The sequence below is a fragment of the Pseudonaja textilis genome, chromosome 5 (assembly GCF_049901715.1).
Source record: "Pseudonaja textilis isolate UNSWEBS1 chromosome 5, rPseTex1.2, whole genome shotgun sequence".
NCBI lineage: Eukaryota > Metazoa > Chordata > Lepidosauria > Squamata > Elapidae > Pseudonaja > Pseudonaja textilis.
This window is the reverse complement of record NC_141994.1, coordinates 5,999,113-6,006,783: the sequence shown is the minus strand read 5'-3', so window position 1 is coordinate 6,006,783 and position 7,671 is coordinate 5,999,113. Positions and strand designations below refer to the sequence as shown.

At 37.2% G+C, this 7,671-nt stretch overlaps 1 long non-coding RNA gene across 1 annotated transcript; it reads right to left on the bottom strand.

Annotated features, from left to right (window-relative positions):
• Window positions 1–1,413: 1,413 nt before the first annotated feature.
• Window positions 1,414–7,250, bottom strand: LOC148125518 (uncharacterized). The gene is made up of 4 exons (XR_015743985.1): window positions 7,159–7,250; window positions 4,432–4,496; window positions 1,654–1,769; window positions 1,414–1,444 (listed from the first exon to the last, which is right to left on the bottom strand). It is a non-coding gene; the product is annotated as an uncharacterized LOC148125518 (long non-coding RNA).
• Between the last annotated feature and the right edge of the window lie 421 nt (window positions 7,251–7,671).

The following is a 7,671-nucleotide window of genomic DNA, read 5'->3' as shown; positions in this document are numbered from 1 at the left end:
TCTAAAAACCTTGCTCCTCTAGGATTCAGAGAGTGTATGATGGCATAAAGTATAAAAATATATATATATGTATTTGTATGTGCTTTTCAAAAGCCAAATCTGAATACCAACCAGATCTATGTTGCAGGATAAGACATTAAAGCCATTTTGTTTAAAGGATTGGGGAAAAAGTAGAAATAGATCAGCTGTAATGTTTTCAGAATGCTATAAATTCACACATCTCTGATCCCGATTAAATTAATGAGCGGTGACCTGAGCTCAGTGTTGCAGCATCTGAGGGGGTTTGCCGCAAAGATGAGCAGGTCAACCTATTTTCTAAAGCATCAGAAGGCAACACAAAAAATAATGGATGGAAACTAATCAAGGAGAGACAAAACCTAGAACTAAGGTGAAGTTCTCCCCAACAGTGAGAACAATTAACCAGTGGAAGATCTTGCCTTCAGAAGTTGTGGCTTCTCCATCACTGGAAGCTTTTAAGAAAAGACTGGACAGCCACTTGTCTGGAATGGTATAAGCAGTGGTGGGATTCAATTTTTTTTTACTACCGGTTCTGTGGGCATGGCTTGGTGGGCATGCCAGGGGAAGGATACTATAAAATCTCCAGTCAGAGGTGGGATTTGCCAGTTCTCCAAACTACAAAATTTCCACTTACCGTTCTCCAGAATTTGCTGAATATCCTTCTTGAACAGCAACTTGGATAGAGGACCTCCAAGGTCTCTTCCAACTCTGTTGTTTTGTTATTCTGAATACTTGCACATTTTTGCTTTTTATTTGATGCGCTTTTTAAACCTACAAGACCTACAAACCTACAAGAAGTGCTCATAATTCTAAAATATAAATATAGCCTTGAAAAAAGAAAAAAAAACATGTCCTAATACAGAGATGGCCAATCTAGTGACTCAAGTTTCTCTACTTGCCCATAATAGTGCCAGAAAGACAAAGCATGCTTGATGATGTCATAATTCATACCATAGCATTAGACATAAGTATGGAAGGGATTTAGTTTGCATCATGACACCATGATTTATGTTTTGTCAGTTGCTATCTCTCCATAGTGCAGGCCAAAGCTTGATACCTTCCAGATGTTCTGAACTGCTGGTGAGTCTGGTCCATAAAAAAGTATTGGGGGAATTATAATCCATAACATTTAAAAAGCATCAGTTGAAATTATCTTGCAGGCCCTCTGTTGTCAACAATATCACATTTAAGATTTCTATTCCCTATGCCCATGTAATAAGGGAACTATGTAGATGTATGTAGTTCTGTAGACAATCAGTTGCGTTTCAACCAAGTGGCACGCCATTGCAACCAGAGTTATTGGATTTCCAAGTAGTGGTTGGGCAAATCCAAGCAAATTAATTTATAAAATTGTATATACATACCATGCTAAATTATAATCTGTGTATTTTGATTATCCCCACTCAAATTCTTCTGATTTTCTACCCTGGAAAATCCATCAGAAGTCAGTGAAAAACATTGTGTAAGATCACTTCTCTTCAAAATTTGGACTTAAATGTCTTTAAACTGCATTTTTAAAAATATCTTACAATATTGGGGTCTTGGGAGTTTAATAACATTAATTGTATTTTATTGCATTGTTATTGCATTGCAGTTATTTATTGTTTTCAAATTTTATTCAATAAGAAAACTGACCCAATTTGATGTAGTGGTTAAGGCAGCAGGCTAGAAATCATAAGACTGTGAGTTCTTGTTCCATTTTAGGCACAAAGCCAGCGAGGTGACCTTGGGCAAGTCATTCTTGATCAGCCCTGGAAAGAAGACAATGGCAAACCACTTCTAAAATCTTGCCAATAAAACTGCAATGACTAGTCCAGAAATCAACCTTGATTTGCAGGCACACATGTGTACGCACGTGCGCGCACACACACACACACACACACACAAATGAATTGACCACATAACAATTTATGTAACACTTAACACACTGGAGTCCATACTGTAATTATAAATTGTATTAAGAACTTCACTTCCTTTTTTGAATAGACTTGAAAACATTTCCTGTGATCTGAAATCTTAATTTAGCAAATATTATATTATGTAAATAATGGATTCTGCAGAACGATTAAATGATATTATGTTATTATGTTCAGATTTCCTGTGTCACAACCTGTAATTACCATCAATGGATACTAGAATTAGAGAATATAAGGATATCAATTTATATTTTTAAAAATTCAATTTTATAGGGTGGAGTTCATGCAGTGTGAGACTTCAGCAGTCACTTATTTCTCCTAGTACAGAGTAATATCTTTAATCATACCATAAAAATTGAAAATAATGAATTAGGTTTTCCAGTCTCTGTTGTATAGGAGCATACTTTAATGTAACCAGAACTTCATTTCAGAGCCAGATACTCTTTTATGGTTGTCGATGTTTTGCAAAATTAGGAAACAAAAGATGAGTACTGCCTCTTTGAGTATTTCTCAGTGTATTTTTCTCAGTTTATTTTACAAGCCCTTTGTATGAAATATAGCTTTCATCTCCTGAGTTTTCCCTATTAAAGCCCTAGGTTTTTTTTTCTTCATTTATTTTGTGGTTATTTCATTTCTTATCTCAAATGGTTTCTCAACACAGCAGTATCTCATTAGAACAAAAATTGGAATTGTTAACCTTCCAATTCTCAATAGTTTTTTTAAGCCATTTTAAGGACATAAGAGATCTAATCACGAACTCTTTCAAGTTTCTGAAGACTTCTTAACAGAGTAAACTACTTGAAAATGGACAATAGGCTTATTTCCGTTAAACTCCTATTATGCTCAAGAGGGAACAGAGATTTTGAATCCTGTTAAATTGCAAATGAAGGACAGTTTTAGTGCAAACAATAACTTGAGATATACAAGTCTACTAAATCACGTTCTTGAATACATGGACTTAAATAGACAACAAACCATTCTCTGGTCTTTTAGTTCTTTGAGCCCCTTAATATAATGATGTTTTGCTAGAGTAGTTAGATTTCCAATTCTTTTCTGCAGTTGAATGTGCTGTTTATGTTTCCTCTGCTACAGGTAAAATATGCTGACTTAGGGAACAACCCTATGGCTCTGGAGACAGCAGCCCATGGCATATGGGACTAGGTTTCCTCCTGCTGCAAGATTTTTAAAACTTCAAACCTGGAAGGAGAATATCCATCCTTGGAGATCTCTTCTTAGCTCAGTGATCTGACAATCACTGTCATCTTTGTTTAAGGATGGGTATCCTATAACAGAAAGCCCACCAAATGGATATAATAGGTCAATTTCCTATCACTTCAACTCCTTCCCAAATGCCTCCCAGTTGTCCCTTCCTGCTCAAAATTTGGTCTAAATGAACACCTTTCTGTTTGCACAATGGGAAAATTTGCCCTATGATAGAATTCCAAATTTTGTTCAGTGCTAGAATTGTTCTATATCCAAACCAACCAATTAGTATCTGCTAACCCTCAAAATAATTGATGAAATTATGTTCTGATATTATAATGGCAGTTATCACAATCTTGAGTATTGCAGAGTTGTACAATAATGAATTTCATTTCAGTCATATACTAGAAGTACCAAGTAAAGGAGGCAGGCTTGAAATGGACTAGAATTAGCTGGACCTTGTTTCACTTAACAGTTAGTTAAATCAAGGACAAAACTATACTCTACTTAAATAATAACAAGAAATACAAAGATTTTCAAACAAGATTTAAAAAATCCATTCTTTGAAATCCATAGAGTTAGCTTTAAATATAAGTTATGATTTTACTTTAAAAACCAGTGGCCTAAAAACAGGGAAATAAATGTTCCCTGTGTACTTGTTGCCTTTAGAAAGCTAACATGATGAATAATCCTATTGCTTTTGCTTTTAAAATTAAATAATTGATACTGAATGAAATTATGGGACACTATGGTCACCTAAGAATGACAGCAAGAAGGCATGTAATACAACTATTGCACTGAAGCGGATTCAGGTATGGACACAGCTTGGTCCATTTATGAACTACAAAAAATAATATTCAGCCAATGGTCAAGCTCATTAATAGAGATCATGGCGAAATGGGAGTAGGGAGAGATACAGCAAGACACAAGTTTTAACTAAAGAGCAAATACTTGATTGTACTCGAATACTTTGATATATAGTCTAAGCCAGGGATCTCCAACCTTGGCAACATTAAGACTTGGGGACTTCAACTCCCAGAATTCCTCAGCCAGCAAAACAGTGCTGAGAAACACATCTCCGACAAACTCTGAAGTTCTTCTACCAGTTAGTAAAGACAATAAATACTTCCAAGAATCAAGGCTTCTTGTTCTACTTCTCAGAACTCTGCGAGCCAATTATATATTGCAGATATCTTTATAAGCTTTGTTTCAATAATTTTTCAGAACCACGGGTAGGAGGACTACAAGATAGAACAATTTGCAAAATCAGCATTTGTTTTATTTATTTACTTACCAAATTTCTACACCGCCCATCTCACATAAATCCACACTGAAGGACATCTTGTCTCAGTCACTGAACTGCAAATTATAAGCAAATTATATTAGCCATTAGATATATACGTGTATGTCAATATGTCTGCTTGTTTGCGTACTTTTTAAAAGATATTCTGCAGTAAACATAGCTTAACAAAAAAGCTCTAAATGAAAGGGAAGGAAAAAAAAACTACTTCAGGCAGCTGTAGCTTCTCTGCTGGTTTCCAATGAATATTGGGGCAATAATTCTAAGTTAAGAAAATCTGTTTTACAGACTGCATTCCTCAAGATCAAGGGCATTCTCACAGTTACCTTGCAATCCATAGAATCTGCTAAATGCAGCCCACTTGATTGTATGTACTTTTTCCTTCCAAATACAAAAGGCAAAGAAAGGGAGGTGTCCATTTTTTTCACCTGTTCAGCCTCCTCCTCTTGCCCTTGAGATCCAGCACAATGCACTTCTGAAAGTGATGCACTAACTTTCTACTCTGTAATTATAAATGAAGCTGTATATCATCTTAGCTAATAGTATTTGAATAGTAAAGTGTTAATTTTTTGGCACATAAGTTGTACTATTTAGGCATAACATGAGTTGACCCTCTGTCTATATCATTAATCATAAAAACACATTTACTATAGCAATCGGCTTGGTTTCTACTATCCTGATATACAATGTCACACAGGATGTGTTTCATGCATAAAGCGTTTATTTTAATCCAAAAAGTGCTCCTCTCTGACTGCATATGGCTTTCACTGCACTGGTTCAAGTCATGCCTTTAACCCATGCAACCACTCTACAGTAACAGCCTGGCTTTCGTATTCATCACCACGTTCTTGTCCCAAATTTTAAATCCACTGCAGTTCTGCAATGGTTTATTTCTAGCAACCTCATGTGTTTAGCATTTCTGTTTCCCCTTGTACACCTGATCCAAAATAGCAAGCCTTCCTGTTAATTGAGACAATTTGGGACCATATTTATTGTCTGACATATCTATAAATAGTTAAATGGTGTGCTATTATGAGCCACATTTGCTGTGAAATCTGCTACAAAGGGATCTCGTCTGATTAGCAGGGCAATCTGCTCTGCCACACAGAACATCTGAGAGGATAACAAGGACCCAGGAGCATTGGCGGGTGGGAGGGCCCAACTGAAGATCCTTGGAGCAAGTCAGACTGAATTGGTTCTACACCCAAACCTGTCTGAACCCACCCCTGCCTGAACCTGATTGGTTAATATTGGGATGGGCAGTGAGACATAGTTAATGGAGGGGAAAGTAGAACTTAGGGATTTTGGCACACAATGTTGAGTTCTGGCTCTGCAATACTGCAATACATTTGATCTCTAATAAATTACACCTTTCTCAGCAAGTGGAGCCAAGGATTGTTTCTATTTAGAGGCTTAAATTCTGGCAGGTCCAACAGCCTTTTCTAGTGTTATTCTGGCAAATAAACTATACATGGATCATAAAAGATTAATTATAATTATATACGTGGCATTACTTTTCTGATTTGATTTTCTATTAATGTAAATTCTTTTGTTTCTAAGGGGCAAAAGGAGCTGGACAATCTCAACAATTTGTTAAGAAGTATAAACGTTTGATCACACTTAAAAATAAACTTTATCAATTCCACAATACATGTATAATTACTTTAAGGAATTGGTAAGGTGAAGCATGGGAGCCAGTGAGATAAATTATAATACTATAGCTTAAAAAAAAAACAGATGGTATTCCCAAGCTATGCCAACAAGTAGTACAGCAAGCTTTTAATGGAGCAAATATTGATGTTACCCAAATTAAGGTTTACTTGGATGACATCCAGTTCCCTAGAGCTCCAGTTACAGAGTCCATAGCTCCAACAGATAAGATTTTGTAGGATGCAGTTAAAGAGACAATTGCCTCTTAAATTATCAGTGATCCTTCGAGAAAAGTGGCTCATGGTAGAATGTTCTAAATGTGTATTTTAAACATATTTTTTTAAAAAAATGCAAACATATAATTGTATGTAATGAATGTTTTAAAAAAAGAAATATGAAAAGTTCAGCAATAGGTGAAGTTAAAAGGCAAACATATTGTAAGGTTGCTAAATGGATATTAAAGGTGAAAGATGTGTTAAAATAAATGCAATTAGATATAATTATATAATTTGTGTAATTGTACAATTTCTCAACCATTCAGAATTCATGAAGTCATAAAATGTCTCACTTTCTGCAGAACAGAAAGAATACAATATTGTCATATCAGACAATGATTATATTTACAAATTAAATTTCGTTTGAAATGTTCTGAATATTACTTACAACATAAGATACAAAACTAAGACATTTAGACTCTTTTCAGCAGAGGTGGGATTCAAAAAATTTTACTACCATTTCTGTGGGCATGGCTTGTTTGGTGGGCGTGGCTTGGTGGTCATGTGACTGGGTAGGCGTGGCCAATTTGGCAAGCTGGTGCGGCACCTTGCTGCGAGTTGTGTTGAGTTGGCCATGCCCACTCAGTCACATGACCGATGCTGCAGAGGCAGGGTAATTTCCTACGTACCTTCCCCCCCCACCCGCCCTTGGGCTGACAAAAAAAAAGCCTAACTAAAGATCACAACTGCCTGCTGAATTTACCTGCCAAATGGTTTTTGTTTTGGGGTGGTTTTTGTTTTATTTTTTGCCAGAAGCCCCTCGGAAATAAATTTGCACTGCCAAATCTTACTGTACCTCATTGTTGTGGCGCTGCCTGTTGCTGCTGCAGGCGCTGCTGTGGCCATCTGGCTGCCCAGGTAAAGAACCACACCATCTCAGGATGACTGTGAGGAGCAAGAGGGGAAGCCAAAGCACTCGCCTCAGTCAACTTTGCTCTCCCTCATTCCAGTTAGGCGCTCCTGGTGTGCACAAGGAGCGTGAAGAGAGGCAGACACCACACAGATGCATTTTAAAAGTCAGAGAACTTTGCCCAGGACTTCTTGTGAGTTCAGGGGCTACACCTTTCCCAATGATGAATTGGCGGTGATCTAACAAAACATATTCCAACTCTTAAAGATCAGCTTTAAGAGAGCCCCCATGGAAGAAGCCGAGACCAAGAGCAAAAGTAGCAGCAGCGGGGGCGTGTGATGGGCCCCTCTGTGGTCCCTTCCTGGGTGACAGCTAGGGCTTCAGCACCTCCCCTTTTCCTCAGAGGTGCAGTGTCTGCCTCCCTTCACACTCTTTGTGGAGGGACACACATGCCTGTCA